Below are 10,622 nucleotides of genomic sequence, written 5' to 3' on the forward strand. Positions count from 1 at the left end.
TTTGAAGGAATTGCTTCTAATTCATGGAGTGAGATGTAAGTGGGTGATCTTCTGTTTCTATATATGGTCTTTTTTTGGTTGGGGATCTCACATTGTGCAATCTGTTGCGGGTGGGTAAAAAATGTGTGTTTCGGTTTTGCGCCTTGTCTAAAAAAAACTTCTCGATTCATATCCTGTCCTTCCAGCTGAGGCACAGTGATTTTTTTGACCAGGAAAGGACAGGAAGGCCATATTTTTGGGGTAGAAGGTTCCTGATAAGATGTGGAATTTCTCTTAGATCTGTTAGGATTAGATCTATATACTTTAGGAAAGGAACCATTACCCCGTGGTCTTGTTTGGTTCGACTGTCTGTGTGGATTAAACCTAGAGAAAATTCCCCACCCTAAAATCTTCCTGGTCCCTTTTAAATTTAGAGGCCTTTATTATTCTTTTCAATTTTTTCTTTTTAGTTCTTTTTATATGTATATTTTTATGTAACTATAGATTTTTTTATTTTTTACATTATTATATGTTTTTCTACATTTCATCGGCATTGCTGGATAGTAGATTTAGTAGATAGTAGATTTATGGGACAGAGGAGAAGCAGAGGGAGCATGGGGCAGAGGAAAAGCAGAGGGGGGCATGGGACAGAGCAGAAGCAGAGGGGGCATAGGGCAGAGGGAGCCTGGGGCAGATAAAAAGGGGCGTCTGGGGCAGAGAAAAGCAAATACATTTGAAATAACAGCAACTATATTAATAACAAACATTTTGGTAATATGAGGGGTACAATTTATGGAAATGGGCTGCCAAGGGGTACTCAAGTGAAAAAAGGTTGAGAACCACTGGTGTAGAGGATTACATTTGTTTATTGCAAATGCATTTTGTTTGCAAAAGTTGCCTTTATTAAACTTCCTTAAATGGATCCTATAGTGCCAGGAAAACAAAGCTGTTTTCCTGACACTATAGGTTTAATAGGTCCCCACCCCCCTCCCCCCACGGGGCTGAAGCTGTTAAAACCCCTTCAGCCACTTACCTGAATCCAGCACCGATGTCCCTCGGCGCTGGGTAAGGCTACGTCCAGGCTCCTCCCCCGCCAAAGTTAGCCTGATGTCAGCGGGGAAGACCCAATGCGCGTGTGGGACAATGGCCACACGCACATTAGACCTCCCGATAGGAAAGCATTATTCAATGCTTTCCTATGGGGAAAATCTGACGCTGGAGGTCCTCATGCAGAGCGTGAGGACGTCCAGCGTCAGATAACCGACCAAAGGTCCGTTTGGATCCTGGAAGCACACCCCAGTGAATGTTTGATAGAGGGAAGACTTATAGCTGCAATAAAAAACTTTGCAATTCTCTGGAACTGGAATGTTTTACATTTCAGCACTAAGTGCAATAGGTACACAGCACCCAGACAACTTCAATTAACTGAAGTGATCTGGGTGCCTACAGTGTCCCTTTATGTTCACAGTGCAGCAAAGCCACAACATTATGAACTTCAGAGAGACCCATACAGACTGACTATATCTGTGACTGACTGAATTCTGCCAGTGCAGCCAGACAATGCAGAGAGAGCCACTATCACACAAAGCAAATGGCAAAAGTTAGTTCTACTTACCTGAACCTGTCTCTTGCGGGCACTGCCATCTTCTCCTGGGAGCAGGGATGTGTCTACCGCGAGGCAAACAAGGTATTTGCCTTGGATGGCAATTTCCTGGGGGCGGCAAAAACCGCCGCCCCCAAATGCCCAGGCATATACCTTGTTTGCCTCGTTTTATGGGAGCCCAAGAGCTGGCCGACTGGCCACCTTTGGGCTGCCCCGGGACAGGAGGCCAGTTATTTTCCGGGTGGGCGGCGAGGGAGCACTTTCCCTTGAGCTCCCTCGCGTGACCTGCAGTAATTGTGAGTGGGGGAAATGTGTGTGTGTCAGTGAATTTGAGTGAGTGTGTATGTCAGTGAATTTGAGTGAGTGTATGTGTCTGTCAGTGTGTGTGTCGGTCAGTGAATGTGTGTCGGTCAGTCAGTGTGTATGTGTCGGTCAGTGAGAGTGTGCGTCTGTCAGTGTGTGTCCGAGTAATAGTGTATGTCAGTGTGTCAAATCAGTGAGTGTGTGTAGGTAATTTTTTGTCAGTGTATATGAGTGTGCGTCTGTCAGTTAAAGTGCGGCCTTGACAGGAAGGGGTGGGGAAAATTTTAATTAGGGGGGGTGCCCGAACACCGTCCTGCCCAGGGCAGCACAAATCCTAAATACACCACTGCCTGGGAGGTCAGCTGAAGTGCCAGGAGCCAACGTCACTGCTGAATGCTCGCTGAGGGGTCCAGCCAGCTCTCGGACTCCCCATGAAAGAGGCTAACAAGGCATCTGCCAGGGCGCTTGGTGGGCGGTGTTTTTTGCCGACCCCTTTCTACTCTTTCTACTCTCTCTCCAGCTCTACCACCCAGTGGTGAGATCATCAACCATAACGATCTCCGGTCTAATTACGTGCCACTCCTATGAAAGTACTGCAGACCCTCGGTGCATGAGCATCAATTGCCAAGATCTGCCAATCAAATATGGGATCCAATGCTTCTTCATGACGCGTTTTAGCCACATTTTGTTTTGTGTTTATTAAATAATTGAGACATTTTATAGTCCATAAAATAAAGCTAGTAAGTGGCATAAAGATAACAAACTATACATGTGAGAATGGTTATAGTCTTTGTAGCAGTTCAAAGTTATTTGCGATTTCCACCTTTTACAAGCAATGAAAAAAACGAAAACCTCTATACAGACAGCTATACTTATCTAACTCAATAGCGCTGTTAGAGGTGTGTCTCAAAATGTTTGCGTTAAGTCACTAAATGGAATGCGAACAGAAACCAAAATAAGAAAAGGGGGAAGGGTCATATTTTCTTCTGCCTCATGTTTAAAGAAAAAGAGAATTATGCGTACAGTTTTATAATTTCAAAATTCCATGACAAACCATTGCTATTATTATTATAGAAAACCAATTTTCTGTTATGTTTTTTAGGAGATTTTAAATATTTTGATGTAAAATAATTTGGATTATATGTTAAGTAGAAGTGAAAGTGATCCTTTATGGCTTCTCATAGGTTTTATTTGTGCTGAGAAGCTGTAGTGAGGAATACTATATGTTACATATTTTGATATTTTATTTTACATCTCTCTAGGAATTTTCAGAAATCAATTTAAATTCAGTTCAGGTGAGTCCTTTCAGCAGTTTTTTGTTTGTGGTTTGTTTGTTTTTTTCGCCAGCCAAATCATTGATATATTACAGTAACATATGCGCTACATAAATAATTAAATAATAATTACGAAAACCCAGAGCACAGAGTATCCTAATACATATTACTAGTTCCTTGGGATGTCTGGTTTAATGTGATAGTATAGAATACAGTTTGTAAATAAGAGAGTACACGGGAACATGTCAAGGGATATAGAACAATAGGAAAACAATTAAACAGAGACAAAGTCAAGTATTGAGGCGAGATTAGTCAAAAGTAAAGCGGAGTCAAAATCAGAATGCACACACCACAATTTTTTTTTTTTTAATGTTTAGCTTTTTATTGAAAGTTTTACGCAAGTTACATAGCATAGCGATACAGTTCACATTGTTTCACAGTTTCCACATAAATGTCACTTTGTTTGCAGTGTTCACTTTGCTAACCATGTGGTTACACTATCTAAGAGCCCCATACATGAAAGAGATGTTTCAACAGCTTAACTATTGCATTGGGCTTAACTGTGGCCTTCCTTCGACTCTGCCATGTAACCCCTAACTCATAGGGGTAGTGTGGCATGTGTGGCTGACTTCTCTAAAAGCTGTTACACACACCACAATTTAAAAATAAAAAAAAAAACACGAAAGGGCAAAGAAGAGTGGTCAGAGGTGCCTCAAAGAAACACTATAGTGTTAGAAATACTAAAATATATTCCTAATACTATAGTGCCTTAGTCACCATTTAGGTGATAGTGCCCCTCTTCCCACGAGGGTTAAAACTTAACTCCTCAAGAGTTAACTTACCTTGGATCCTATGCTGCGCTACTCTGTCCGCGGCTGGTCCCCCCTCCTTAGCTGAGATCATCGATGATCTCAAGTAATCCAAAGCTTTGGGAGTCTAGTACACGTGGACTGCTAAACACAGTGCTGCACCAATCAGATATCTGAGATCATCTGATAGAAATAATGGAAGTTACTCCACTATTTAGCAGAAACACCTCATACTGACAGCCACTAAAAGTAAGTTATCCCCGTAAAAAAAAACATTGCTGTTCCTGCAGAACGGCAATGTTTTTAGCTGCATGGATAAAAAGGGGGCTCATTGCACCAAGAAACCTTCCTTGAGATGAAGTTGTCTGGGTGCCTATAATGGTCCTTTAAGTTATCCCCGATCTGTTTCTATAGGCTTGCGTCAATTATGACACCAAACAGTATGCATTCAATACCGCTAGATTTACGCCGAGCGCTTTGGCGAAGAAAAATAACATAAGCACCAGGGCAAGATAGAAGATTCCACGTCAACAAAGACAACAACATGCTGCATAGCGCCAGTACGGGTACAACTGCATCCAGAGGGCACACTCAATATGTCCATCACTGAGCCGTGTGCAGGAATTGATCCCAGAATTTAACGATTTCTTCAGAGCATTTCAACATTCTGCCAAGATCCTGATGGATTAGAGAAAAATAGAATACAGACCAAGAGAGAAAAAGAATCAATCAAAAACAAATTGTCCCTACCAGAATTCTACTCCTCCATCATTTACCAAAACAAAATATTTGCACAGGATTTCTTACTGGAATCTTTATACATGACAAATTAGAAATGTCTAGAGTCAAATTACAAAATTGGTAGAGAATAAAACAAGTAGAAAAATTAATTTACAGACAAATAAGAATGTATTTCCTGGCAAAACGTGGCAGCAACACTTATGGGTTACGCTCCTCCCCAGCTGTCAGGACAATAATAATAATTCATTAGTTGACAAATCCAATAAAGCATAAGTCCTCCGAACATCCCCCAAACTGCAGGGTAGGCGGAAGCCATCAGGGCAGTAAGGTTTCAGCTTTTAGTTAGCCACTGGGGAGAGAAGTCCTTCTCCGTCTGTATGGCTGAACTCTCAGCCGCAAGTGCAGGGGGCTCTTATTCTCCTTCAAACTTCTGAGCTGCCGTCATCCTACCGTATGTGCATGGGCATGCACACACATGCTCTGGTTACAAGGAAACCACTTAAAGGGGAATACCATCTTGGGAAAAATTGCGGGAATGAAAGTAATAGTGCGCTTTATTCAGGCGTCTTCTCTGTTACTGGATCTGTACTCAAAGATAAACTGTCTAAGCATTTCTGGCCAGATTTTAAGGTAAGATTTCAGTTTAAAAATAAATTGTATCTTACTTTTTGGATATTACTGTCGGAATAGAACTAGTTATTTGTTTTTTATTTTCTTAGATGGCTTCTTCTCCCACCTCCCCTATACGCGAACATAGAAGAATAAGGCGAGACCACATATGTTTTAAGGGGTCAAATGAGAGCAGGGGCAGTGACGGCCTGTAAGTATTAATTACCAGATTTTACTAATTTCATGACATAAAGTCATGATTTTATTAAGGACACGGAGGCAAGTATTATGCTTAATCTCTTTCTTTATTCCTCAGCAGCAAAGAAAAGATACTGTAGATATTCAAAGAAAAAAACAAAACACATACCCTTAAGGGTTAACCACATATTACATGTTATTCAATAAGAATGCTTCTAGCAGAATAATGTGCCATGTGACCATAAGCCACTCCTCTTTCTTGATGGTGCAGACGAACATCCCAACAGACTGAAGAACATATGACCAATAGTGATGTCCCGAACAGTTCGCCGGGAACTGTTCGGCGAACATAGCTTGTTCGCGGCGGGCGAACATATGCGATGTTCGGTCCGCCCCCTATTCGTCATCATTGAGTAAACTTTGACCCTGCACCTCACAGTCAGCAGACACATTCCAGCCAATCAGCAGCAGACCCTCCCACCTCCATGACGAATAGGGGGCGGACTGAACATCGCATATGTTTGCCCGCCGCGTTCGCCACAAACAAGCTATGTTCGCCGGCGAACTGTTCGGGACATCACTAATGACCAACTAGAGGCTAAGAACAACGACTCCGGGAAAGCATAACAACGGAACTCCAAGGAAACTGGCAATCATCTTGGTATGAACTGATATGGACCGGCGTGAAAACCAATTAGGAGGCTGTAGGAAACAGAGAAATAAGTGGTAAAATATGTTCCTGGATATTAAATTTTACATCCACAATGTATTAAAAACCATAACAGTATGTCTAATTAGACAAAGCCTCTGTGTCCTTATTAAAATCATGACTTTATGTCATGAAATTAGTCAAATCTGGTAGTTTTGTTAAAGGTCATGGAGGCTCATATTATGCTTGTTCAAAGCTGTGTGACCACCAAAAATGAGAAACTAGACGAAAATAATATTCCTGAAACGTAGATTCACGGGACAAATCAGCAGCACGGAGGAGGTCTTCCAGTCTGCATCCCAAGGAGAAAGCTTTAGATGCCATAGCACACCTAGCAGAATGTGCTCTGTACGTGGAAGTGTCGATGTCAGCTGACGCCATGATCCATTTAACCCAATGAGAAGGTAACTGTAGAAAATGGATGATGTGGATGTCGAATCGTTCTTGATGGACTTGACTTTGGATGTTGGTAGTAAAAGTGCTCCACACATGGAATCTATGGTGAATCCCAGAAAGTCTATGGCTTCGAGAAGGTTCAATGGCCGACTTTTCCCAATTGATTATGAAGCCTACGTTGCCCAGCAGCGTCATCGTCCAAGACAGGTGTTCGCTGAACAGGTGAGGGTCCAGTGTCATTATAAGGATATTGTTCAAGTATATTATGAAGCGAACTCCTCTGCTGCGTAGAAGGGCAACCTATGGTTACATGAGCTTTGTGAAGCACCAAGGGGCCGAAGAGAGGCCGAAAACAGAAGGCATTTGAATTGCCACATGGTCTCCTCCCACCGGAATTGTAGGAATTCTTCGGAATCTTCACCTTTGGAACGGTGAGGTATGCGTCCTTCTGGTCAAGTTTGACCATCCAGTCCCCTGAAAGGAGAATGTCCAGAAGAGAGTGAATATCCTCCATCTTAAAATAGTGGTATGTGACAAAAGTGTTTAGAGGTCATAGGTTGATGACCGGTCGAACGCCTCCACCTTTCTTGAAGACCAGGAAGAGGTTGCTTAGGAAACCTGGAGTGTAAGGATGAAATGCTGAGTTTGTGCCCTTGGATGCCAAGGACTGTGTTTATTTAGTCACAAGGTACTGATCATGTGTAGAGAACACAATGCGGTTGGGTAAAAGCATTTGAACAGGGTGTTGCACAAAATCTGTGGAGTAACCAAGGACAGTGTGGAGTACCCAAGCATCTGAAGTCAGCCTGCGCCAGGCATCGACAAAATGACATTTGTTCCCCCCCACCCTTGTTATCGAAGACAGGTAGTATGGAATTGAACTTACCATTAGGCCGTCGCCATAGCAAGAACCTCTGGGTCCACGAGAGTGCCAAGGTCTGCCTCTTACTGTGAAGAACGGTGAGGTGGACTTGGACTCAGGCGCTTGAAACCTGGCATGGATGGAGCCTCGAGAACCCTGTGATAAACGGCCAGGCAGACGGCCCCAATATCTGCCGGCCCTGCCAAAAACTCTCTGGGAGAACACTCGTTTCATATTGGCTTGCGCCGTAAACATTCTTACATATGTGCACAACTCTTTTACAAAGTTTTCTCCAAACTGGAGGCCTTTTGCCTGTGACCCAAGCTCTGAGATAGCTAGGTTCACCAGCTTAGGTTCTATTTTAATTAGAATTGCCTTGCGTCTCTCAGTGGCTAATGCCGTGTTGGTGTTGCCAAGCAAACATATGGATCGCTGGATCCACCCCCTGATGGCTCACAAATCTGCAGGGGCACCACCTGCCAAGGCTGTTTCGACTGTAGAAAAAAAGTACCAATATACTATAAATAATTACAGTAAGTAGAAAATTGTTCAAAATTAAGACAGAGAAATGAAAATTGTACTTGGCTGAGGAGGGATATTATTATGCTAAGAGCATTCTCATTGGATAACATGTTATATGTGATTAACCCTTTAGGGTACATGTTTTTTTTTCTTTGAATATCTATAGTATCCTTTCTTTGCTGCTGAGAAATAAAGAAGGAGATTAAGAATATGAGCCTCTGCTACCCCAGACTTTTAGAAGATCTTCCAATTCTTATTGGAAAGATAGAAAAAAAATTAAGATCTGGCTTTTTGAGAAAGCCGTTCCTACAAGCCAGGAAGAGAGTTCGTCAGATCTTACCAGTGGAGAACACAACAACCAGCCTCTAAAACCAACAGAGGAACTAGAGGTAGAGGCTTCCAGGCAGGCCCATATTGGATACATAGGAGGTCGCCTCAAGGCGTTTTATCCAATCTGGGGCACCAGACAACTGGGTCCTGAGTATTATAGAAGAGGGTTACAGACTGGAATTTATGACCATTCCATAGTCAAAATATGTAAGAAGAACAATGGTGTCTACAGGATTAAAATACCGAGCTATGAGACAAGAAACCAAATAATTGTTACAACTACATGTGATAGAAGAGGTACTACCAGAAAAGAGATACCAAGGGTTTTACTCTTCAGTCTTCCTAGTCCCGAAACCACAAGGGAAATCAAGACTAATTCTGGATCTCAAACGTTTACATCCCTTTCTGGAAGAAAGATCCTTCAAGATGGATTCCATTTTCAGCATAAAACAAGTGATTCACAAAAATGACTGGATGACTTCAGTGGATTTACAGGATGCATATTACCAAATTCCTATTCATCAGAAACATTGGAAGTTCCTGAAGTTCATAGTGTGGGACAATATTTCCAGTTTCACACTGATAACTTTTTCCAAGGTTCTGGTAGTAGTCATTGTGGTTCTCAGAAGACAAGGGATCCAGGTTTTCCATTATCTGGGCGACCTCCTAATAAAAGCTCAAGATCAACCAACATCAATGAAATACACTCAAGAAGTGGTTGCTGTCCTGGCAAGATTTGGTTGGGTAGTAAATCACAAGAAAAGCAGCCTAAATCTATCAAAAACACTAGTGTTTCTTGGAGCTGCTATAAACACTTTGAAGGCAACTATCTCTCTATCTGTGGACAGACAAATAAAAATATAGAAGAAAACTCAGAGGTTAATGACCAGCGACTTTTTAAAGGCGAGAGACTACATGAGTTTCCTGAGATACTTTACGTCAACTATTGGCTTAGTAATCTGGGCTCATTGGCATGTCAGACCTGCACAGACAAACTTTCTAAGGCAATTCAAGAAGAATACTCAAGACTGGGACCAACTCATAGTCATTCCACAGGAACTCAAACTTCACTTGAGATGGTGGCATCAGAAGCAAAACCTAAGCAGAGGATTTCCTCTGGAGGAACCAAAGTGGGCAATTATAAGAACCGATGCCAGTTCCAATGATTGGGGAGCCCACTTCAACAATCTTATATCCCAAGGTGTCTATAACACAGAATATTATCATCTCCACTCAAACGTCCTAGAACTGAGAGCGGTCTTCAAAGCACTAATTTCATAGAAACATAGAATGTGACGGCAGATAAGAACCATTCGGCCCATCTAGTCTGCCCAATTTTCTAAATACTTTCATTAGTCTCTGGCCTTATCTTATAGTTAGGATAGCCTTATGCCTATCCCACGCATGCTTAAACTCCTTTACTGTGTTAACCTCTACCACTTCAGCTGGAAGGCTATTCCATGCATCCACTATACTCTCAGTAAAGTAATACTTCCTGGTATTATTTTTAAACCTTTGTCCCTCTAATTTAAGACTATGTCCTCTTGTTGTGGTAGTTTTTCTTCTTTTAAATATAGTCTCCTCCTTTACTGTGTTGATTCCCTTTATGTATTTAAATGTTTCTATCATATCCCCCCTGTCTTGTGTTTCCTCCAAGCTATACATGTTAAGATCCTTTAATCTTTCCTGGTAAGTTTTATCCTGCAATCCATGAACCAGTTTAGTAGCCCTTCTCTGAACTCTCTCTAAGGTATCAATATCCTTCTGAAGATACGGTCTCCAGTACTGCGTACGATACTCCAAGTGAGGTCTCACCAGTGTTCTGTACAATGGCATGAGCACTTCCCTCTTTCTACTGCTAATACCTATCCCTATACAATCAAGCATTCTGCTAGCATTTCCTGCTGCTCTGTTACATTGTCTGCCTACCTTTAAGTCATCAGAAATAATCACCCCTAAATCTCTTTCCTCAGATGTTGAGGTTAGGACTCTATCAAATATTCTGTACTCTGCCCTTGGGTTTTTACATCCAAGATGCATTATCTTGCACTTATCCACATTAAATGTCAGTTGCCACAACTCTGACCATTTTTCTATTTTACCTAAATCATTAGCCATTTGGCTTATCCCTCCTGGAACATCAACCCTGTTACATATCTTAGTATCATCAGCAAAAAGACATACCTTATCATCAAGACCTTCTGCAATATCACTAATAAAACAATATATATATATTAATTTATTGGTCACTTAAAGAACAAGTGGGTACTGATACAAACAGACACAG

Source organism: Pelobates fuscus, chromosome 12 (assembly GCF_036172605.1).
Source record: "Pelobates fuscus isolate aPelFus1 chromosome 12, aPelFus1.pri, whole genome shotgun sequence".
NCBI lineage: Eukaryota > Metazoa > Chordata > Amphibia > Anura > Pelobatidae > Pelobates > Pelobates fuscus.